The sequence below is a fragment of the Dipodomys merriami genome, unplaced genomic scaffold, assembly GCF_024711535.1.
Source record: "Dipodomys merriami isolate MVZ:Mamm:240054 unplaced genomic scaffold, mDipMer1.0.p SCAF_1964, whole genome shotgun sequence".
Classification (NCBI taxonomy): domain Eukaryota; kingdom Metazoa; phylum Chordata; class Mammalia; order Rodentia; family Heteromyidae; genus Dipodomys; species Dipodomys merriami.
This window is the reverse complement of record NW_027203342.1, coordinates 41,241-66,009: the sequence shown is the minus strand read 5'-3', so window position 1 is coordinate 66,009 and position 24,769 is coordinate 41,241. Positions and strand designations below refer to the sequence as shown.

At 41.6% G+C, this 24,769-nt stretch overlaps 1 long non-coding RNA gene across 1 annotated transcript; it reads right to left on the bottom strand.

The window, feature by feature from the left end:
- Positions 1 to 1,205: 1,205 nt before the first annotated feature.
- On the bottom strand, positions 1,206 to 11,963 carry LOC138831450 (uncharacterized). The gene is made up of 3 exons (XR_011373299.1): positions 11,850 to 11,963; positions 11,194 to 11,313; positions 1,206 to 1,339 (listed from the first exon to the last, which is right to left on the bottom strand). It is a non-coding gene; the product is annotated as an uncharacterized lncRNA (long non-coding RNA).
- Positions 11,964 to 24,769: the final 12,806 nt, after the last annotated feature.

The following is a 24,769-nucleotide window of genomic DNA, read 5'->3' as shown; positions in this document are numbered from 1 at the left end:
TGGCTGTATTCAGTTTTGGTCAGTCAACTGTCTTCCATAAGCAAGAGCCAAATTCCTCTATGACCAGAACTGATTTTTCTCCCATCTTTGCCTCAAAGTACTTCTCACCTGATCACTGGAAAAACAGGTGTGAGGGCTGGGCTCAGTGGATCATACTTATAATCTCAGCTACTTGGGAGATATCAGATGTAGGATACGAGTTCAAGGTTGGTGCAGGCATGAAAATAGTTAATGAGGGGGAGGATGGGAGGGGATGAGAAGGGGAAACAAAGGAGGAGGCTACAATGCTTGATAAGAAATGTACTCATTATCTTGCCCATGTAATTGTAACCCCTCTATACAGTATTTTCACAATAAAAAAATAAAAATGAAAAAATATTTAATGAGACACTGTCTCATAAAACCAAGCCAGTACATCTCTGTAATCCCCGCTACAAGGGAAGCAGAACTAGGAAGAAAGCTGAGTACCAGCGTTATCATGGATTCTAAGTGCAACGCTTGACTTGATTAGAGGGTGACACAAAGTTACCAAGCATATCTATCACTCCTGCTCAATCTTTTTCCTGACCTCAGGCCCTTCTCACCCTGCATGCCCTGCTCTGTGGAGTTGGAGCAATGACAGCTCCTCCCAGGGCCACTGTGGGCCTTCCCTGGAATGTCACTATGTCCTCTCTGTCATTGGAAACCTGCGCTGCCCTCCTGCCCCATCCATGCCCCGCCATCTAAAGAGCATTTTCCCTGGGAGTGAACAGTCCAAGCTGAAGATGGATTCTGGCTTTATGTCTTCATGCTTTTCCACATGTTATGTGTTCACCCCTATTTTGTCAACTCTTGCCCAAACAAATGCTGCCAGTGTCCCCCAAGGTCTAGCAGCCTAAAGGACTGATATTGGAGATACTGGGGTGATTGTCATATTTTAGAGTTGCTCTTTTTCAATCAGGGGTCTGAACAGAGAAAAGTGAAGCTTCTAGGAGGTCATCATTTTCCCTCTATTCTACGTCTGATTGGGGTGTGTAACGTGTTGGGGGGGGTGACTAAGAGCGAGGTGTCAGGAGTCACACCCTGGGAGGGGCAGACTGAGGTCTGGACAGGGGCTCTCTCTCCCTTCAGCCCTAGAATTCAAAGAGCCCCAAGGCAAGAATCCAAAGCAAAATTACCAACACACATTTTGCTTCCCATCAAGTGAGGTTCAATTTAGACCAGGATGATGTTTCTGAAATTCCATTTAATATAAATTTTGTTTTGTATGAGCTAACAGATGAGGTCTAAAGGCTGCAGAGCTAAATGGGCTTCGCTTTATATCAGAAGTAACATGGGAAGATGACAGGCTTCCAGGATCCTAGGAGGAAGAGAATAAAGTCTATACTTAGGTATTTTTAAGGTAAAAGAAACATAATTTTGAACTCTAGGGGCTGCTGATCTGAGCTTGTTTGTTTTGTCCCGGTCCTAGGACTTGATCTCAGGGCCTGGCCGCTGTCCCTGAGCTTTATTTGCTCAAGACTAGCACTTTATCACTTGAGCTACAGCTCCACTTCTGGCTTTTTTATAAAAAAATTCATGGTAGTAATTGGAGATAAGTGTCTTACATATTTTCCTGCCTGAGTTGGATTCAAACTAGATCCTCAGCTCTCAACCTCCTAACTATATAGGGTCACAGGTATGAGCCACCAGTGCCTGCCCCCTCCCATGCCTTCTTTGATAGCCTCTACAAGGCTGCCCTTTAGTTCCACCTTGACCTTGACCGTGTCCTCCAGAGTCTAACTCAGTTACCAGCTTAACCAATAATCAGTCTGAATTCTCATGGCCATGTTGGAGAACATGCTGCCAAGCTGGACATCATCTCTTGTATTACACAAATGACAAGCGTATGCACAAACACAGCCAAAATGCTGCCAATCTCTGGCAGTTGAGGAATAAAACAAGAGGAGCCTAAGAGCAGACAAGTTCCCTGTAATAGTGTCCGATGAGAAACCATTCCTCTTCCATTTGCAATCAATAATTAACAAAAGAGCCATTCCTGAAATTTTATCTTGATGGCCTCAGAATTTAGCCTGCCAGAATAAGTCATAGTAAGAATAAGTGGTCCACATCATTAACTTGCTTTGATGTCATTACCTCTGCCCTGTATGTGTTTTTTTAATGATATATCAATGGTGCATACCAAGGAAATCTGAGTTTCGCTGAGTGACAAGCATTCTGCCTCCCCAGAAACCTGAGCATTCCTCTGCCACTTCTGATTTCATTCCATGGCCACTGACATGCAGATGAGCTTGTTGCAAAAAATGGAACAAGCTTGCAGCCACTGTCACCAGAGGACTGTCAACAGACAAGACCTGAGATGTCATCAAGTCAGCTGGTTCAAACCTCTTATTATATGATGAGAAATGGGAGGAGAATGAACTATATTAAGAGGAGCATTGTCACCAGATGCTGGTGGTTCATGCCTGTGATCCCAGCTACTTAAAAGGCTGAGATCTAAGGAGAGTGGTTCAAAGCCAGACTGGGCAAGAAAGTCCATGAGACTCTTATCTCCAATTAACCACCAGAGAACCAGAAGTGGTACCGTGGCTCAGAATGGTAGAATGCTAACCTTGAGCAAAAGACCTCAGGGACAGTGGCCAGACCCTGAGTTTAAGCCCCACAATTGAGAAAAAAAACAAAAACAAAAAAGGGAGTGTGAAGCCCGAACAAAATATAACATAGCCATTTTAGCTTAGATTCTATCCTGTTAAGGCACTATAACTGAAACTCCAGGAACTGTATCAGCAACTCCCTTTGGGCCCAAATTCCAGGAACCTTTACAGTACCCTTTACGGTACCCTTTACAGTAAATTCCACAAAGTAGAGCTAAGTTCCAAATGTTCCTGCAAGATAAAGACCACTTGGTTGCAGCTCAGATCATTTCAAAGAGCATCAGCCCCAAGAACCAGCCAACCCCCAGTCCCTGGTCGGTTCCTGCACGAGTTAAACTAATCATCTTTTAGAATTATTTTATGAATTTCCCATGGTGTGATATGATTTGCTATGTGATACTATGGTGTATAGAATGCCCCAGAAATCCTGTAAAAACCCTGCTGAAGGAAGGGTCATGGCTCTCAACTCTGACCTGCTGGCGTCGGTGATCGTTTTAAATCCAGGCTGGAGCTTGTAATAAACAACTCTCATGTGCTTGCTTCATTATTGCCTATCAATTGCTTTGCTGAACTCTCTTGTGTTTTGTAGAGAGAATCATTAGAGACATTTGCTTCCGAAAATAAAATTACAGTAGCCAGAAATCACAGCATCCTAACCAACAGTTTTTATCTCTCAAACTACTACCCTGCATACATACAAAATATACATCACCCTGAGTAATCGCCTTGCATTGTGAATAATTAGATATGTGACTCCATAACTGTCCAGGTCAGACAGTCCATACCAGCTGATCCTCCCTCCCAATGAGGGAAGGGTTCTCTGCCAGTGTTCTCTGGCCAAATGCAGGGAAAAGCCTTTTATTTCTGTCCCTGCCAGCTCCAACAATTCCACACTGAAATCCCCAACCTGCTCTATGTTGGAATGCTGGCTCTCTGCAGAGGTTTAAACCCTAGGACCTCTCCCTGGCCTTCTTTCAGCCCTCAGCCCCAACCACTCATCTGGGCACCTGACTCCTGCTTCAACCCACCTGTACCCCCACCCCAACATCTCTGCTTAGCCTTGTCCTGCAGCAGCTGTTCAGCTCACTGCTGGCTCACAGCTGAAGTACAAGTGAAGAACTTTGGTTCTCACCTCCCAAGGCAAATGCCAGCCCTCTGACAATTCCCAATAGTTTATTTCTGCTTGGTGACAAGCTGGGGGCAGATGCTGGGAATTGTGCCTGAAATGGTTCTGAATTGTGCCAGAAATGTGCTGTGTCTCAGTGGTAGAGTACCAGCCTTGAATAAAAGAAGCTCAAGGCCAGTGCCCAGGCCCTGAGTTCAAGCCCCAGGACTGGCAAAGAAAAACAAAACAAACAAAAAAAAACTGAAAATTTATGCAGTACAATGATCTTTTTTGCTAAAGGAAAACAATAGCTGCTTACAGAGCAGAAGAGCCTTTCTTTCAGAATAGTTTCTCCATGAACATGTAGGGTATATATCTCCTTTAGGATTCTGTTTTTCTATTTTCAGTATTTTTCTCTAAAATGCTCCTTAAGGGCTCACTTGAGTTTACTGCCTGGCCAATCTGGGTGATTTGGGGGCTTGAGTGATGGCATTTTATGTCCTGTCCATTCAAAAGTGACTGCCTTTCAGATAGGATTGTCAGCACATGCAGAAGCATGGTTTAATGATAAGGTCTGGCACAAAAGTGCTTAAATGTTTAAGTAGCAATGAATATTGAAACAGCCCAAGAGTGACCAAAATCCGTGCAAGATTTGGGGTTCTTGTAAACACAAGGGGGAGCCATAGCCTCTAACCATGAAATCAGGCACTTCAATCATTGCCTGGGGTAGTCTGCAAATGGGGGTGCAAGTGCATGTACCCTTTGTTTTGAAATTGTATTCCATGTTTCTTAATATTGTGTTTGCGTGGAAGATTTATTTTTTTCAAATTTTAATACCCAATTATGAGTTTGTTAATATTTAAGTCAAATTAGCATACTTCCAACTTGCATACACAGCCACACAGTGTTTTCATCAGGAAGAATGAAAGGAAAACAATCTGAGACGGATATATTTGTGTGTGGGTGTGTGTGATTGTGTATGTGTATTTACAAAGGCTAGCCATATTTGTATATGTGTATTTGTGTGCACACATATGTGTATTTATGTTAATATTATGTCTATATAATATATATATGGTGTATATGTGTGTTTATATGTATTGATTGAGACATTTCTCTATTCCTTGGTCTTTATATTATTCATCTCCTGCTGCTCTTTGCCTAAGTCTGCAGACTAATGGCAAAATAAATATGAATTTTTTTTTTGGTTGGTCGTGGGACTTGAACTCTAGGCCTGGGTGCTGTCCATGAGCTCTTCAGCTCAAGGCTAGGACTCTACCATTAGAGCCACAGTGCCTCTTCCGGCCATTTCTGTTTATGTGGTGTTGAGGAATCGAACCCAGGGCCTCATGCATGTGAGGCAAGCACTCTACCACTGAGCCACCTTCCAGCCCCAAAATATGAATTTCTGTTGTAGGTTTATTTGGCCTCTTTTGCCCCCAGCTGCTAAAATAAATCTGTCAATACTGTTCATGGTCTCCGCTCCTAAAACAAAATGACCTAAAAGTAACACAGGGCAGAAAATTCTCAGCAGTGTGAGGCTGTGGGCAACCAGGTACAGGAAAATTCAGACACTTGGCTGTGGTGACTCCTGGCACTGCCATCCAGACATTAATTTGTTTGTTCCGGGACACCCAGAATTTCTCTAGGCTGCTCTATTTCCCTGTAGTGAATAATATTGTATATTTGTTGTTAGTTGGTGAGATGACTAATCTTTTTTTTCTTTTCATGTTTGTGGTGAAAGTACTGGGTTTGTATTCAGAGTTTGGGCCTTGCTAGGCAGGCATTCTATATCTGGATCCACACCAATAGCACTTCATGCTTGCCGAGCATCTCAACTATTTGCCTGGACTGAGCTCCCCCTACTTTTGCCTCCTATGTAGCTGGGATGACAGGCGTGTGCCTAGATGATTGGTTCAGATGGGGGAGGGGATCTCACTAACTTGTTTTTTTGCCTGGGCTGGCCTAATATCTTTATCCTCCCACATTTTTACCATCTGAGTAGCTGGGATTACAGAAGGGAGCCACCACACCCATCCATGACTGCCTTAATAGAAAGAAGCTGATGGAAGGCTGATAAACTCAAGTCATCTACCCACAGGACAGTCTGGGTTGCTGGGCAAGATTCACCTATGCCTAGCTTCAGTCTGCAGCATCAGAGCAGCTCCAAAAATGAAGCCACAGCTATGTTTATTAATGCTGTGTGCGTCTTGACCTTGACTGCACCCCTGGATGAAACAGCCCTCAGTGGATTCAACATCCACACTTTCTGAACCAAAATACATCACTTGATTCAAAGAGATTTGTGAATTTTGGGATATTGGGGGAAAAATGAGTGTTGATATTTGTGAAATCTCTTTAAAAAATGCCTTCCTTGTAATACTTCCAAAATTAATATACAAATTCAATGTAATTCCTATTAAAATCCCATTGACGTACATCACTGAAATACAGAAAACAGTCCAAAAATTCATATGGAACAACAAAAGACCTAGAATAGCCAAAACAATTCTAGGGAATAAAGACAACATGGGAGGGCTATCCATGCCGAACTTCAAACTCTACTACAGAGCTATAATAACAAAGACAGCATGGTACTGGCACAAAAACAGACCCGAAGACCAATGGAACAGAATAGAAGATCCAGAAATAAATCCACAGGTCTACAGCCAGCTGATATTCGACAAAGGAGCCAAAGATATACAATGGAAGAAACACAGCCTCTTCAACCACTGGTGCTGGGAAAACTGGGCAGCCACATGCAGAAAACTAAAAGTGGACCCCAGCCTATCACCATGCACCAACATCAACTCAAAATGGATTAAAGATCTTAACATTAAACCTGAATCTCTGAAACTACTGCAGGACAGAGTAGGAGAGACACTTGAACTAATAGGCGCAGGAAGGAACTTCCTGAACAGAGTCCCAGGGTCACAACAAATTGGAGAGAGACTCGACAAATGGGACTACCTTAAAATAAAAAGCTTCTGCACAGCTAAATCTATCACAACCAAGGTAGAAAAAATATTTACCAGCAATATATCAGACACAGGGTTAAAATCCTGTATATACAGGGAACTCAAGAAACTAATCCCTCCCAAACCTAACAAACCAATTACTAAATGGGCAAGGGAACTAAAGAGGGACTTCTCAGGTGAAGAAATAAAAATGGCAAAGAAACACATGAGGAAATGTCCATCATCCCTGCTGGTGAAGGAAATGCAAATAAAGACAATCCTGAGATACCACCTTACCCCAGTCAGAATGTCCCACATCCATAAATCAGCCAACGACAAATGCTGGAGGGGATGTGGTGAAAGAGGAACCCTATTACACTGCTGGTGGGAATGTACACTTATACAACCACTTTGGAAAGCACTCTGGAGGGTCCTTAGAAAGATAAAGATTGACCTCCCTTATGACCCAGTAATACCACTTCTAGGCATCTACCCTGAACAACAGGAACCAATATAAAAGGACACGTGCACCTCCATGTTTATTGCAGCACTGTTCGCAATAGCTAGGATATGGAAACAACCCAGATGCCCCACCACAGATGAATGAATACAAAAATTGTGGTATCTATACACAATGGAATACTATGCAGCCATTAGAAATGACAAAATAATGGCATTTGCAGGGAAATGGATGGAGCTAGAAGGAATCATGTTGAGCGAGGTAAGCCAAGAGCAAAGAGACAAACGGTACATAGTCTCCCTGATAAGTGGATGCTAAAACCAAAACGTTAGGTGATACGACAGAACTAACAGGACTTAAGAAACAAAGAACTCTGAACCACTACTAAATATCCCCATGCTGCTGATCACATGTATGGGGTATATGTGTACAACTTTATATGTTATAGACTGTGATAGACAATTTGCTCCAGGAAAGTTAGAATGAACTTGTGACTTTAAATGAGCATCATTATTCCACAATACTGTGAAATTTGGGAAATTATGTAATCACTTAATCACAATTTTAAAAAAAAGAACCTGGGGAAGGTTGGGAGGAAAGGGATGGTAGGGGGAAAACAATGGAGGGGGTAACAATGCTCAATAGGAAGTGTACTCATTACTTTATTCATGTAACTGTAACCCTCTGTATAGTATCTTTACAATAAAAAATTTAAAAAAATGCCTTCCTTGGAAGGAAAAAAAAAGAATAATACATTGCAATAGATTTTTCTACCTAAGAAAATCCCATACATGACTTAGAGCCACATACTTCCCCATGATTGGCGAGCACAGATCCAGGATCTATAACTCCCTGGCCTTGGCGGTGCCATCCTTTTATGTACAGTGCAAAGTCTCCTTACCCCCCTACATAAACAAAGGCATTCCTTTCAGTCTGATGGAAAAATACAAGGAACACATCATTGAGCAAAGGCTCGTTTCAATCAAATCTGGAGGAATGGTGAGTCACAACAGGCCTGGAAATCTACCTTTTGAGTTGCACAGTCACATCTGGATGGGTTTATGTTTGATTGTGTCTCTTCTTGAGAGGACCAGAGCGCTGCTGAGAAACCAGAGAATTCTGCCAGCCCAGCATTGGAGGGAATAGTCAGTAGACAGCAGAGGACAGAACGCTGGGATGGCAACATCTGTGAGCCAGGCCTCTGGAGAGCTGGCTTAAATCTTGCAGATAGAAAGTAGAAGCCAGAAAAATAAGGTATCACCTTTGCCTGATTCAGTGGGAACAAATACCTTCCTGAGCAGTCCCCAAATCTTGTAGACATGAGAACTGCTCCACCCATCTTCATGTAGAAACACTGCTCCAAAGAAGAGTCAACCAAAAGATCAGAATGACTAGTCATAATGGAGCCATTTGGCAGTGTTCTCAGTTCTCCATCAAAAGGTCATTGGAATTGCAAACAGCTGACACACATGCCAAGTTGTTTGCAGGAAAAATTGCTTGTCACAATGAAGTCCTCTTGTCTTGGACAGGTTTGCTCATCTGCTTGTTTGCACAAAAGAGAATGAAGCAGATGTTCTTCATGCTCTGACATTAACTTGAAACCAACAGACCCTCTGGCATTAGAGGTCTGAAGTCCCAATGGGCACCTAGGAACTCGGGAGGATCTGGTCCCCCCAACCCTAGCCTCTCATACCCCGTCCATAGTGAAAGAGGAACCAAGATTCATCTGAGTTGTCTTTGTGTAAAACAGGTTAAGTGGTGGTTTTTATAAATCTCCTAGGGTTTTCTCACTACCTGGCAAGGTGAACTTGGACTGTGGCAGGAGAGTCATAGATTTGGTGAATTCCAACATAAGTGACAAGCTATTTACAGTTATTATGTGACTCTAAAGAATGGACGGCTTTTCTGTGGATTTTTTTGACATTTAAAAATAGAGTATTTTTGAAGGGCATGATTTCAGACTCACTTAGCAGTTTCACTTCTCTAGCCTGGACACTGTATGCCTGGGTTCCACAGCCACAAATTCAAATATTTGGAAGACAAAGTAAAGTGCATCTGAGCTGAACATGTATATTCTTGTCATTATTTCCTAAATGATGTGAAAGGGCAACTATTCACATGACATCTGCACTGTGCTAGGTAATCTCAGCAATCTACAGATGATTCAAAGTGTTCAGCTCATATGCAGTGCTAAACTGTGGGGGGCAGTAGTGTAGTTGTGGAAGTGGGAGGAAAGGGATGGTAGGGAAAAACAAAGGAGGAGGCATCAATGTTTGATAAGAAATGTACTCATTACCTTGCTCATGTAACTGTAACCCCCCTGTATTTTCACAATAAAAAAACTTATAAATAAAAAATAGGCCTAAAAACAAAAGCAGACATCTTAACATTAAAAATTAGCAAAAGTCCTGAACAGGTATTTCACATGAGGAAATGGGAAAAACCAGTAAACTTGTAAAGATGTGTTCAATGCCATTCATAGATTATGAGATGCCAGTTCACATTCATCATCGGGAGAGGAGAGAGAGAGCAATGACCAAAACCACACATGAACTGTGGCTACAAGGTGCAATGGCTTTGTAAGTCTATTATCTACCAACCAGGCAGAATTAAACACGTAAGACCCAAGAGTCTCTGTGCTCTAATCCTAACAATGTATTGTTCAGTCTTCTGTGTATTGTAAGCACTTCATATGTTTTCTGAAATCATGACAGCTCTACCCAAACAAATTAAAGCCCAGGCATCAAGCTGAACACAGTAGTTCAGCCCTCTAATCCCAACTATTTGGGAGATAGAAATCAGGGATATCATGGTTCAAAGTCAGCTTAAGCAAAAAGAAATTGACAAGTCTGCATCTCAACCAATGGCTGGGCTTGTTGATTTACACCTATTATTCCCAGCTGTGGGGAAAGCACAATGGCTGGGTGCAGAGGAGCCTGCCTGTCACCTCCAGAAATGCAGGGAAGCATGAGAAGGAAGATTGCAGACCAGGTTGTCCCAGACACAAAGCAAATCCTACCTCAAAAATAAAAGGGGGCTGGGGGCCGGTGGCTCACACCTGTAATCCTAGCTATTCAGGAGGCTGAGATTTGAGGATCACAGTTCAAAGCCAGCCCGGGCAGGAAAGTCCACAAAACTCTTATCTCCAATAAACCACCAGAAAACTAAACGTGGCGCTGTAGCTCAAGTTGTGAAGTGCTGGCCTTGAGCTGGATTGGTGAGGGACAGCTCTCAGGCCCAGAGTTCAAGCCCCATGACCAACATTAAATAAATAAATCAGTGAATAAAAAGCGCTGGAGGCATGTCTCAAGTGGTAGAGCAGCTGCCCTGCGAGCACAAATCCCTGAGTTTATCCTCAGTATTGAAAAACAATGAACAAACCAACAAAAAAGGGCATCAATATTTTTCATCTCTCCAGCTGAGTCCAAGGTACAGCCCAGTTTTCCAGCCAGCTATACACTGTGGTCATGGCCTTTCACCTCCCTTTAAATTCTGGTGCACAGAAGTCCCAGAAGTAATGGGCCATGAGAAGCACAGGAAATAAAGTCTCATCTACTCTCTGTCCTCAGCACAATACATGCAGGAAAGAGCTCCTTCCTCTGTTGATGCATATAAAGGAAGCCTTTCTGCAGCCCTGTCAGTCAAAGTACAGCATGACCTGCTCTCCAAAGTCCAGTTGGGTGGTGGAGGTTCGAATGCACTGAGGAGTGGCTTTTCTGTCCTGCAGGGGCCAAAGGCTGGGACACACGTGAGTGAAAGGTCTACACTGAATACATCTGGCAGTGTGTGGCTCCTGTGGTCTTTTCTGACACGCTTTCATCTGCAAGGTGAACCTTCTCGACAAATAAGAACTTCCTCTTCCTTTTCTAAGTTTTCCAATAGTCAATATAAATGTTGGTTGGTTGACCTTGCAATTCAATTGCAGTCTGTCTAACCTAACAATTGTCAATGGAAGAAAAGAAAAGTCTGTTTGGGTTTTTAATTTTTAAAGATATCCTTTTGGAATTATTAAGAAGCTTTAAAATTTGTATGACCTACCTTGGGAGCTAAGTTTCTCACCAGTGTTTCCAGAATGCAAAGAAGTCATCCTAAAAGCTTTGGAGAGAAAATGGCTTGTAACTATTCCATGCATAAAATCCTGTGGTCCTTCAGGTGGACCTGTTGCAACAATGAGAAGTACAAAATGTCATGTCAAAACCAGCTTTACAATGTCGGTGGGGGGGGAGGGGGGTATAATTGGGTGGGGGGAGGGGGGAGGCTGGGAAGGGAGGTGAAGGGTAAACAAAGGAGGAGGCTGCAATGCTTGGTAAGAAATGTATGCATTATCCTGCCCATGTAATTGTAGCCCCTCTGTACAGTATGTTCTCAAATAAAATAAAATAATATTAAAAAAAAAATCCTGTGGTCCTGCGCAGAGTAAGACTGGGTTAAAGCAAAGTCAGGTATATAGTAATAATTTTTCCTGTTAGTTGTTTTACCAACTTGGTATCAGAAGCCTTATGATACTGAAAGGCTGTCTAATGGTCTTGAAGAAAAGTCCACAGACACAGAGGGAGAGGCAAAGCAGCAAAGATTTATTAAAGAAAAAGATAAGCAGAGCTCTTGCTGGACAGGCAGGGTCCTCAAGGGAAGGCAGGGCTTGAGGTGCATTGTATTGGTGTTAAGCTGTTCTAGTACAGAGCTACATGACTCACTGAAAGACCCCAGACTCACTGGGATGCTTTCTTCTACGGGAGGGTACCCCACGAACCAAGACTCCAAACCAGCAGATGCAACAAGCAAGAGGATTTTATTAGGCGTTTGCGCAAACGGGCTCCCTGTCCAAGGCAGACTGGAAGCCCGGAGCAGCGGTTTACAGGCCCTTTTAAAGACAAAAACCACAGGATTAGCATAAGACCCCAGGCTCCCCAGGATTGGCTCAGCTTAAAAATTATCATATACTCCAGCAATCATTTTTGTAACACTTGTTTGTTGAAAACTGGTTGGTTCCCTAGGGGAGGCTTCTCTGGGGGGGAGTCCACATAGTTATAGGCTCGCGATTGGTTGACATTTGACCTAGTTTGCTGGGCTGGCCAGATGGTCCTTGTCTTGAGCCCCCTGCCGTGAGTTTTTACACAGGAATTCAGGAGAACATATGCTTTTGTTTTTTATCTATGTTTGCAGACCTTGTCCCTGGGCCTGCATCTGGACTTTGTAACTTTTTAACTTATTTCTGGGAAGGGAAGAGTCAGTGTTAGCACAAGCAGGTTTACAGAAGCAGAATTAGCAGTTAGCATATTGTAAAATGGACATAGCCCCAATTTCAATCTTTCATTCCCTCCTCTTGTCTTTGGACTAATTTTAATCTTAAAATTTAGGGTGTCTCTATATTATCTTGTGTGGTGTCAGTTGTTCTCAATGCTTGGTATTTGGATCTCAGAACTAATAGACGGACTGAGCTGATCTTTTTTTTTTTTTTTTTTTTTTTTTACAAGTCTGTTGAGTATACAAGGTCCGATTGTAACAAAAGTAACAGTACCAGGGCCCTTACATTTTTTTTCCACCAGTCCTGACTCCGTGTATCACAGTTAACTTAATTTTATACCAGCTGCACTTGTAAGCTCCAATTTTAAGACATACTCATACCATCTGTGACATACTTAAACTTTCTGAGGTTTGTCTTAAAGACAATCCTTACTTTTCAAATCCTTTCTTATCCAAAGGGGATACCAATTTTTCTCCAGTTCCTTTCCCAAGGCTTTCTTTACTACCTCCCGATCCCTTTCAGTTTATTATTTCCATTGATAACACACTCAGGTTATTACCATACCAGAGCCAAACTAGGCTGTGACCATAGAGTGGATTTCCAGTCACTATGCACTGAAGTGCCTAAGGCAAGCAAGCCAGTGATATCCTTGTCCCCAATATCCACTGTGGGAAGAGAGGGTTTCTGGATATCACCTAAAAGAATGTCCCACAAGTTCTTAGATTTAGCAGCAGTCAACCAGGAAGCAGACTCAGGTGATGGAATCAGGCAGGAGTTCCTCCAGGTGGCTGTCAGGTCATCATTCCCCAACAGCAGCAGCAGCAGCCCCCGCAGCAGCCCAGGCTCTCAGTGGCTCCAAGGGACTATCCCACCTCATGCTGGGCTGTAAATTCCTACACAGACTGGTTAAAGATACATTGCATAGGCTTGGCAGGCTTTGATCCTGCTGGTCTTTAAGATCTTTAAACAATAGCCCAGGACAATTTACCAAAATCACAACCTTTTTACTAACCAGATATTTTTGTAAATAGACACAGAAGGCTCAGTCTTGTAACCATCTCTGACAGATGCAGTCTCCACACCTTGCACACCTACAACAGTTAACACTATTTTTATGTCTTTTTTTTTATTTTATCTATTTTGCCTCATTTCTCCAAAACTGACTCTGGACCCTTGAACTTAAAATGGGGGTAGAAGAGCGAAGGTCTATCTTCTGTAACTTTTTCAAGCTGACTTCAGGGGCGTTGATCTTACCTAGCCAGGAACCTATAACCTTAGCCTATTTTACAAAGAGGCCATCAGGGTTAGATGTCATTAAGAACAATATTTTGACAACTGCACAGACCTTTTCTCCAGCTACAGCAGTGTAGCTTGTTTAGCACTCTGGTTTGCAAAAGCATCTTCCTAGATGGCTTAGGAATGTGATCTCTAATGATCCCAAACAATGCCTAAGACAGATATCAATAGAAACACACTCTCTGTATTTTTCCTGAGCAGATGAACTTCATGTAACTAGTGTCAGCTCAATTAGAGCTGCCAATTAGAGCTTTTGGCACATAAAGGGGCTGAGATTTAAGCTATTTCCCATATTTTATAACATTAGCTTTTTACTATCACAGAGGACTGGCAAGTGTCTGTCCCTTACAAGGTAGATAGTCATGGACATTAGGCATGCTTACAAACTCTTCCCATGACCTCCCGGCTCTGACCAGTTTTGAAGGGCCATGCACAAGTGACTCTAGGATCTGACATTTCTGCCATCCAAGCAGTGGTTTACTGCCTCTGGATGCTCCTCCATTGCTCCTCCATTGTGTGCATGTACACGTGTCTATAGAAGTTTTAAAAGGAAAAAACACCCCAAAATGACTTACGTTTTCTAACAAGATGATTTTTGTCAAGTTGAAGCTTTTCCCTTTAAACCCACTTGTTTTAAAATATTTTATGTGGACAGTATTCTAAAACAAAGTATTTCCCACACTCTAATTCCAACCAGTTGAAGAAAAGAATGGGCTCATTTCACCAGCAGTGTGACAGCCTGTGGTCTCATGGTGTTTGAAGACAGTGGTGTTTTCAGAACCCACTGAGGGGCTGAGGACATGCTGAGCTCCACACTTCAACCCGGGCTCCTCTGCTGGCTTCCTGAACCTCCCCATCATTTTCTACTGAGTGATTCTTATTTTATTATATAACCTTGTTAAATATTAAAACTGTGTATCCTTTGCACCCACTTGTGGCTAAATACTGTGCCTTTAATTGTGTTCTGCTTTGAACATATGAGCTGTTTTATTCCCATGCAGTCAAATATATTGATATTTCTATTTGTGATGTAGTTTTTTCCTCAGAGAGTCACTCCACGTCCAGAGATTAAATCAGTATGAATTTAAATTTCTCCTAAAAAGGCAGAAAGTCTGGCTGACAGCCGTGGACTTCTATTTGTCCTTATTTCCTCTGCTTTCAGTGGTGACTGCATGCTGCCATCCACAGCACAGCTGTAGGCTGGGCCCCTTCCATTTCTGATGGGCAGAATCCTTGAAGGCTGATGTTCACGTTAGCTTGTTTAGAAATGAATGAAGGATGTGAAAATGGAACCAGGTAACTTGGGATGGGTGGGGAGGGGAGAGATGAGAGAGAACTATGGGTGGAAGGGGTGGCATTGACCAAGGTGCATTGTACTTATAAACTGACATCTTGAATTGAAACCCCTTAATACAACTACTTACAGATAATAGAAAGGAAACAAAAATAGAAACAAAGAGGAGACGGAGAAAAAAAAAGAAAGAAAAAGAAGGAAAAAAAGAAGGAAAAGGAAGGCAGGAGGAAGGAGGAAGAAAGAAAGGAGGGAAGGAAGGAAGGAAGGAAGGAGGGAGGGAGGGACAGATGAGGGAGGACAAGATGGAGAGAAGACACAGTGGACCAAAGCTCTGTCAACACCGTTAAGCCACTCTTCTCCATTGGGCCTTGGCTGGCTCTGCTTTCTAATTCTCTCTTCTCTCCTGATTGCTTTCCCAAAAGATGGAACTGCAAGGGGTTGAGTTGTGGGCAGTTTGAGCAGTTACTTCAAACAAATCGCTCTAATTTTATTTCTTTTTACTTGCGGCTATAATCATAACCCTTAGAAAAGCTTAGTGAGCCCCTTGAGTTGTATCAATCTTAAGTGTTTTACTCTTTTTTTTAACCTGCTAATAGCTTGGTGTGTTTGTTGTCTTAACAAAAATGTCCAAAATGTGCTTCTGAATTTTCATTTATAGGAAGCATAGCCGCATTGTTTTGACGTATTATGAATTGGGAATATAATCCAAGGCCCCTTCAATGCCTGAAACCATGGATAGTACCCAATCTTATGTATTCTGTATTATTTCCTATATGTCCATACCCACGATCAAAGTTTAGTTTAGATTAAGGCAGAGGAAAAGACCTATCTGATAGGTATAGGCCACTCTCCCAGCAGCAGATAGCAGCTGAACCATCACCATGCTAAATGAGTTCTGTAGACTAGCTCATTTAATTCTATCCACAGCCACACACTGGAAGTATTCTTTCATACCTATTTTACAGATGAGAAAACTGAGGCAGAGACAAATAACTTACAATTCAGACCAGTACCTAATTGTGGCCCCATATAATCTACCACCAGGGCCTGGAGGAACCTTTGTAGGATGGAAAGGTAGACCAGTATTTTAGTGTATTGTGACAGTCTTATAACAGTGTTTTCATGTTGTTGCTAACCTACTAGAAAAAAAAAAAAAAGATGTATCACCATCATTTCTAAGCCTCTGAATTGCATATTAGCAGTTTTTGTGGTCTGATCACCAGCCACTTGTATATCTTCCAGTGTGAATCATCTCTATCCATCATTTTCTACTGAGTGATTCTTCTTTTATTATATAACCTTGTTAAATATTAAAACTGTGTATCCTTTGCACCCACTTGTGGCTAAATACTGTGCCTTTAATTGTGCTCTGCTTTGAACATATGAGCTGTTTTATTCCCATGCAGTCAAATATATTGATATTTCTATTTGTGATCTAGTTTTTTCCTCAGAGAGTCACTCCATGTCCAGAGATTAAATCAGTATGAATTTAAATTTCTCCTAAAAAGGCAGAAAGTCTGGCTGACAGCTGTTGACTTCTATTTGTCCAAGACTGCTTCATTATAATCAAAGTGGAAATAAACATTCTCTGGGATTTCTAGAATTTGGAAAACACAATTTATAGGCATTTCAAAGCAGCAAATGTATTTTCTTCCCTCTACCCCTAACAAAAAGGGCAAAGAGAGGAAATGCAAATACACATTGCTCATGAGAACTGCATCTGGACCTGGCTTTGAGTCCTAGAATTCTGCTTTGTTGGGTAAATTAAATTGGCTGCCAAGGAAAGAGAGTAGTACGTGGTATTCAGGCAAAGAAAAGGTTTCTTTGCAGGCTGCTTCTGGTCAAGTTGGAAGCCCAAGCAGCAGGAATAAAAAAGGGTTGAACCACAGGCAAGCTAAGGGCAGAAGAAGGTGTGGCCACACCGGCTGGGGATGTGACCTGGGGTGGGGGGAGGGGAAGGTGACTGCCTCCACCTGTGTTGGTTACCTGGGTGAAACAGCTATTGGGCGGAGTCTGAACCAAGAGGAGGGAGGAGTCTGCTCTGCCTTCCCAGGGTGGACCTTACAAGAATCTTATTGACTTCCCTGCCCAGGCTAGCTTGAACCATGATCTTCAGACCTTAGCCTTCTGAGGAGCTGGGAGTGCAGGAGTGAGCCACTGGTGCCCGGCTGCCCACCTCTGTTGGCACTGCAGCCCATTTGGGTAGGCTAAGCTAAAAGTAATTTGGAAGTTGTTCTTTTGAAGTTTAAACTCTAGGAGGAAGCACTGGAAATCAGAATATCTGTTCTCCACATTTACAGATTACAACACCAAATGTCTGTTTACAAAGCTCAGAAATAATCTGATTATCTGACCACAAACCCTTTGTATTCCACTCCTGATTCCTATTCTGTCCTTGCTGTTGGCTGACAAGAAAAAGCTTTGAGACAAACTACATTTTTCCCCACCGTCATTAGGAGTAGAATGTTCTCTCTAAAATGAACATAGCTGTGTTTTAGAGGGAAAGGGCACGGTGATACCATTCATGCTGAAGTCTAAGCCTGAAATTATTTCCGTGTTGTTTTCAGAGATTTCTTCATTTTGTCAATTAAAGTAGGAGTGATGTTGAAAGGGTTGATTTGCTGTTGCTTACAAAAGCTAGTCTTTAAGTGCTTAGAAGACAAATTATGATTAAAACCTAGACACACTAACCATGATAACAGATATGCCCATTTTTTAATAAATTTGTTTTGAATAAAACTTTCCAAACCAATTAATATTCCATTATATGTGTATGCTTTGTTCATTCAATACCATACTTTAATTTCCAGGTACCAATGAACCAGTTCTATTACCTTTAGATTAGTTAAATAAGCCTAGAGTATATTAATTTTAGACATTAAAAACCTACAGCTATTGTATGATCCAATTTTAAACCCTTGGTATTGCAAGTCATTTATCAGCAAACAGTTCATAACTTGGAAGTTACATGGTAGTTTATAATGTTTTATAGGATACTGAGTTATTATGTTTGAAAATAATAATTGTGATGGATATCAAAATGACCAAGTCAAATGAACAGTCACCCACTTCCAATGGCTTTTCACACCACATCGCTAAAAGATACTTAAACAATTATGCTACCACCAATGACAATACTTGAAAGTGCCAGACACATGTCTTTAATGCCAGCTACTCAGAAGGGAAAGAGCAGACAGATCACAAGAAGTTCTAGTGACAAGAAGTTCTTGGGCAAGAAGTTTTTGAGACATCTCTGTAATAAAGCTAGACATGATGGTGCATGCTTGTCTTCCCAGCTAAGTGAGAAGTACAAAGAAGAGGATCATGGTCCAGGTTTAGGCATAAGCTCAAGTCCATCTTGGAAAAACAACAACAGAGGGGAAAAAAAGGCTAAGGACAGGAATCCAACAAGAAGTAGAAGGCCCTGAGTTCAAATGCTCCCCATCGAAAAAAATAAAAGGAAGAAAAGAATGCATGTAAGGGTCTGGAAAGGCGGCTCAGTGGTAGAGTGCTTGCCTTGTATGCATGAGGCCTTGGGTTGGATTCTTCCGCACCACATAAGCAGAAAAAGCTGGAAGTGGTGCTGTGGCTCAAGTGGTAGAACACCTGCCTTGAGCTGAAGAGCTGAGGGACAGTGCCCAGGCTGAGAGTTCAGGCCCCATGACCTACCAAAAAGCAAAAAAACTAAACCCCCAAAAAACAAACCCCCAAAACAGCAAAGACTTGTTGAAGAAAAAGTTAAGCAGGCTCCTGCTAGGCAAGAGGGTCCCAAGAGTGAGCTTAGCCTGGGGTGCATTGTGCATGAGTGAATAAGGTTCAGTTAGGAGAGAGCTATATGACTCTTGAGATCTGCATCCTTACTCCCTCTGACCAGGTGCTCCATCCTGGATAACTCTGGGGTTCCTTCAGTCTACTGTTCACTTGCAGGTCTTCCATTACCATGGGCCATGATGTGATGCCTAGTGGCCTGCATGTGTTATGCTCACAACCATGGTGCTATGGAGTTCAAGGGCCTGCACACAGGACTTCTCAGGACCATGGTGAGGGATGTAGAACCTCAGGGGAGGGGGTTGTCCTGAGGACCCTAGATGTCCCTTTTTCTGATCTCACTGTGATTGGCTTTTAGAATACATCTCTTAATTCTGAAGCTGATAGGATTGGATAGGAGAACACCATCATATTTCATCCAGCAAATTCTGGTTTGCTGTGAGATTCATCTGCATCCCTTTCTTCCTTGATAAAACCCCAAAGCTAGAAGTTTTGCACCCCTCCCCCTGTCTCTTTTATCAGTCATGGGGCTTGAACTCTGGGCCCTTGCGCAGTACTTCAGCTCTTCAGCTCAAGGCTAGCACTCTACCACTTGAGCTATAGGGCCACTTCCAGTTTTCTGGTGGTTTATTGGAGATAAGAGTTTCACGGACTTTGCTGCCGGCTGGCTTTGCCCACGATCCTCAGATCTCAGCCTCCTGAGTAGCTAGGATTACAGGTGTGAGCCACCAGAGCCTGGCTCTGGTGAAGATTCTTGCAAGAGCAAGAACCACACACAAATGTAGAATTTTTTCTTAGACAAAATAAATAAATAAATGAATCACTGGGAAATGAATCTTAATAAGTTTCACCACATTCCTACAAAAATTAGGTTACATCTTGACAAATACTCAATTTATAAAAACTCCAAAGATCTTAAAGACAAGCCTGTAGTGCATTATGTGGTATAGGATTGGAAAAAACAATCACTCAGGTCTCTGTGACACTAAATGCCAAAGACACATCATTGGCAGAGTTCTTTTTGAGGGCAGAAAATTTTGCCATAATTTTACCATATGCAAGATAATTTTCCAGTATGAAATCAACTGAAAAATAGTCTCAAATTTGCAACTATTTAAAAATATAATAGCCCTTCACCCTTACTTTAAAAGATGAATCTCAGCTGGAGTGTGGCTCATGTGGCACGGCACCTGCCTAGCAAGGGCAAAGTTCTGAGTTTAATCCCTACCATAGTCAAAAAAAGGTTTTGTTTGCTCTAAAAACATCATGTATTCCATTTAAGTGAAAGAGAAAGTGAAGACTCAATAATGTATTTATGTGCCCATTTATTTATCTATTTATCTATTTGTGTTGGTCCTGGGGCTTGGATTCTGGGACTAGGCACTTCCTCTGAACTTCTTTTGCTCAAAGATGGCATTTGAGCCACAGTTCTATTTCTAGCCTTCTGGCAATTAATTGAAGATGATTCTCATTTACTTTTCTGTCCCGGCTGGCTTTGAAGCAGGATCCTCAGATCTCAGCCTCCCAAGTAGCAAGGATTACAACTATGACCCAACTGCACCCAACAAGAATGTATATTTTTGTGCCCAAGATAGGCTGCAATATTGGGTACCACTTAATTCAAAGACTTACTTCAAAAACCAAAAGCAAATCTCAATAAAAAGTAAAAATAATATTTTTTGCAAAGAAGAGATATACTCCAAGAAATATTTGGTTGTCAAAATCTTAGTCACAAACAGAATTATGTTACAAAAGCCAGGAATTAGGGTGATTATGACAGAAAGGAAAATCTTGATAATTTTCACCTTTCATGTAAAGATGATTTGAACAATTGGTTTTCATTCTGGATCTTGATAGAAGATGATTCTGCTGTTTTACTTTTAAAACATAAAGGTAGCAAACAAGTAACAAAATCAAAACACAGCATGCAACCCTTAGGTTTGTGGTATCATTCTACTTTTGTTTTTCAAAATGCCTCTAAAAGATTTATATTGAACATATAGGATGTTACCTATATGGGATGTTTTTTGTTTATTTTTAATGTTTAGTGTTTTCTACAGTAAGCATATATTTATTCATTTAAAACATAAAATAAAATTTAATTCAACACATACACAAATTAAAAAAAAAGATGTAAGCCAATTCCCAAGGAGCCACAGTTATTTACCCTGTGAAACTCACTATGAGAAACCTTTCTTATTACATGCAGACTGAATTAAACATGCACCAGAATATAAGTTTTAAGTCAAACATTTAGTTAGAGCTTTGTGGGGAGAAATAAGAACTAAGGGCAAGAGACAGTATATAAATTTAAATCATAACCATGCCCATTTTGCTAATGATTTGGTAGCAAAAGACATGTCTATGTTAGATAACCTTTACCAGTAATTTAGATAATCTTGCTAATAGCTGAGAACACATCACTCACTTATTATTTTTTTAATTTTTAATTAATGAACTAATTAATTAATTAATGTATTTATTTTTGTCGGTTTTGGTGCCTGAACTCTGGGCCTGGGTGCTATTCCTCAGCTCATCAGCTCACTAGCACACTACTACTTGAGCCACAGTGCCACTTCTGGATTTTTCTGTTTATGTAGTACTAAGGAATCACAACCAGAGCCTCATGGATAAAAGACAAGCACTCTACCCTGAGCCACCGGGAGGAGTACTGAAGAACTATAGTTAACACCCTCCTCTAAATCTGGAATATTTAAGACTAAGTGTTCTCAATACAGTCTCTGACTCTATGCTCAAGATGTTCAAAAAGGAAGTATCTAAGTGAAAGTTATCTATTCCTGTGTACCGGATTTATGAAGATGTGCCTATTGGAATAGCCTGTGGGAGTGGCTTAAAACAAAACAAAACAAAAAAAGTACCAGTGGGTTCCTTGAACATTTTACTAACCTTTGAGCAATCCATTGCAGCAGCCTTGAAGGCACTTTCTAATAAGAAAAGCTGAAATCCATCCTTTGCCTAAGAGATCACTCAATGTGCACTCAATGGGAAAAGAGAAAGAAGTTGGGAGATGAGGCCTGTCCAGAACTGTTGCCTCCTCAAGGCAAATACCATTCAGCTGTGTACAGTAGCTGTTCTATTCTGAGAGCAAAGGGAGACAACTCAGTCATGCAGAATGTTTAAGATAGGCAGGCAGACAGGCAAGCCACCATCCATACAAATAGTCATTTTTTCTGGTAAATGATTTGGGCTTTTTATGAATCACGTAGCATTGCACAAGAAGTATCTCAAGGTCTGGATGAATTTGTGGTTTTCTTGGGGGAGATGGTTGCATTGGCTTATTTGCCAAGTGCCACTAGGATGACAGACACTCAAACAGGAAGTGAGGAGACTGAAAGGAAAGATGATATGTCTAGAAAGGCTCATGGCCAAAGTGTTATAGACAATGTTTTCAATTTTCAAAGAAAATATGTGCCCATTATTTCAGTTACAAAGGAAAGAAGTAAAACAAACACAATTCATATACAGAGCTTTGATGCTCTTGAGTATATATTTTTTCACTTGGCAAGTAATATCCAGACAGACTTCTGTTCAGAGCTGTTTAACATTTCATTATATGGGTGCACTGAGAATGATGATATCAGTGTGGGAGACCAATGTAGCCAAAGTATGGAATCATACTGAAAAACCAAAGAGTTAAAGCCATAAGGGACAGGCTGGCCTAGGACTGGAAGGGAATGAGTGTTAGCCAGTGCTTGGAAGGATTTGTAGATAGTGGATAACTTGTAAGGTTTTAGAAATTAATAAAAATAACTGACAGGAAATATTGGCCTAAAAATGTGCAACGGGCATTTAGAAAGAGAGACAGATGTGAATAGGAAGTTCACTTATGAATTTATTGCTATTATATTTCCAGAAGACAATTATATTTACCAACATATTCAACACATCCATGTTTTGATTCAACAATTGGTCTGAAGGGCTTTTGTGTTGTTGTTGTTTTTGCCAGTCATGGGGCTTGAACTCAGGCATTGGGCACTGTCTCTGAACTTTGTTTACTCAAGCTAACACTCTAGCACTTGAGCCAAAGTGCCACTTCCAGTCTTTTCTGTTTATGAGGAGGTGAGGAATTGAACCCCTGGCTTCATGCATGCTAGGCAAGCACTCTACCACTTAGCTACCTTCCCAGCCCTAAAGGTTTTCTTTGTTTTGTTTTGGTTTTGTTGGCTGTGGGGCTTCAGCTCTGGGCCAGGGTGGTGTTGCTGAGCTGTCCTGGCCAAGGCTAGCACTGTATCACTTGAGCCACAGCACCACTTCCGGTTTTCTGGTGGTTAATTGGAGATAAGAGTCTCACAGACTGTCTTGCCCAGGCTGGCTTTGAACTGTGATCCTCAGATCTCAGCCTCCTGAGTAGCTAGGATTACAAGGGTGAACCACCAGAGCTCAGCACTGAAGGCTTTTGGTTTTTTAAAATAACATTTTAATGTTTTGGTTCTGGATATTGAACCTGGAGCCTCTCATGCTGCACAAGTTCTCTATCACTGAGCTCAAACCCAAATGAATTTTAGGATATTTTTGGAAATAATGAGATAAAATAGAGAATATGTAAATAATAGAAAAATGGTTAAGCTGTTTATGCAAAGATGTTCATTGGATTATTATTGATAATAAAGAAGAATTTTTTTTTACTAATTCATGATATGAAATCCTGTGAAGTAGTTAATTCAGATGAAACTTCATTTATTAACACTGACATGGCTTCATATATGTCACTGAAAGCAGAGGCCAAGAAGTAGTATAATCAGAGTATAATCTTTCGCCTTTACATTCATCCATACCTAACATCTCTGTCAGCTTTTTGTGGCTGTGATAACCTACCTGAAATGAGTGAGGAAAAGGTTTATTTTGACTCATGTGTGCAGAGGCTTCTGTCCATGTGCTTGGCTTTTACTGTTTCAGGGATTGTAGAATGGTTTGTAGAATAGAGGAACAAAGCTGTTCATCTCATGGCAGCTGAGGACAAGAGGATTGAGAGAGAGATACACAGACAGAGAGAGACAGAGACAGAGACAGAGAGACAGACAGAGGGCAGACAGAGAGATATAGGAAGACAGAGACAGAGAGAGGCACACACACAGATGGCTTGGGGTTCCTCAGGGCTCGCCCCCAATTACCTAACTTCCTTCCACGAGGCCACACCTCCCAGAGGCTCTCAATAGTAACACAGACTGCTGACCAAGCCTTCAGAACACCGGCCTTTGAGGGATGCACCACATCCAAACACCCTATCCCATCCCTGTGATTCTTACAAAACTGTTACCACAGTGGTGGTTTGCTTTACTCAAAAAGTAAGGTGGCTGGGCACCCATGGATCACACCTGTAATCCTAGCTACTCAGGAAGCCAAGATGTGTGGTTGGAAGCCAGTCTGGGCAGCACAGTCAGTGAGACTCTTATCTCCAATAGACCACCTGAAAAACCCTCTGAAAGTGGAGCTGTGACTCAAGTGGTAGAATGCTAGTCTTGAGCACAAAACCTGAGGGACAGTGCCCAGGCCATACATACACAAATAAGATGACCAGCCTTACTCAACGGATGTTTTAGTAAATAAATACATGTAATTCCCTTGTTTCCTTGCCATATGGAATGTACTAAAATACATCAGGGGTCTTGTCTTGTTGAAGCACAGTCCCTGCTCCTAAATGACACTAAGTATGTACCTACTAATATCAAATTAGTTCATGTTCAGTAATCTGTGTGTCTATAATATACAGGCACTTGCCAATTCTGCTTTCTTCTATGACAGGAAAGATTTTTCCCCAGGTCCAGTTTAGTCATGTGACAGTCTCTGGCTGGAAGACTCTGCAGTCTCCATGAGACTGGGTCCATTTCTGTATGACGCTATTGCAGCATGAAAGTCACTGGCTTGGAACTGAGAAATCTGACTTCACTTTCCTTCTGCCACTTGATAACACCGTCAGTTGGGCAAGCCACTTAACCTCTTCGGCTATTTCATTTATAAAACGGGTATAATGGAAGATCTTTCCTCGGGTT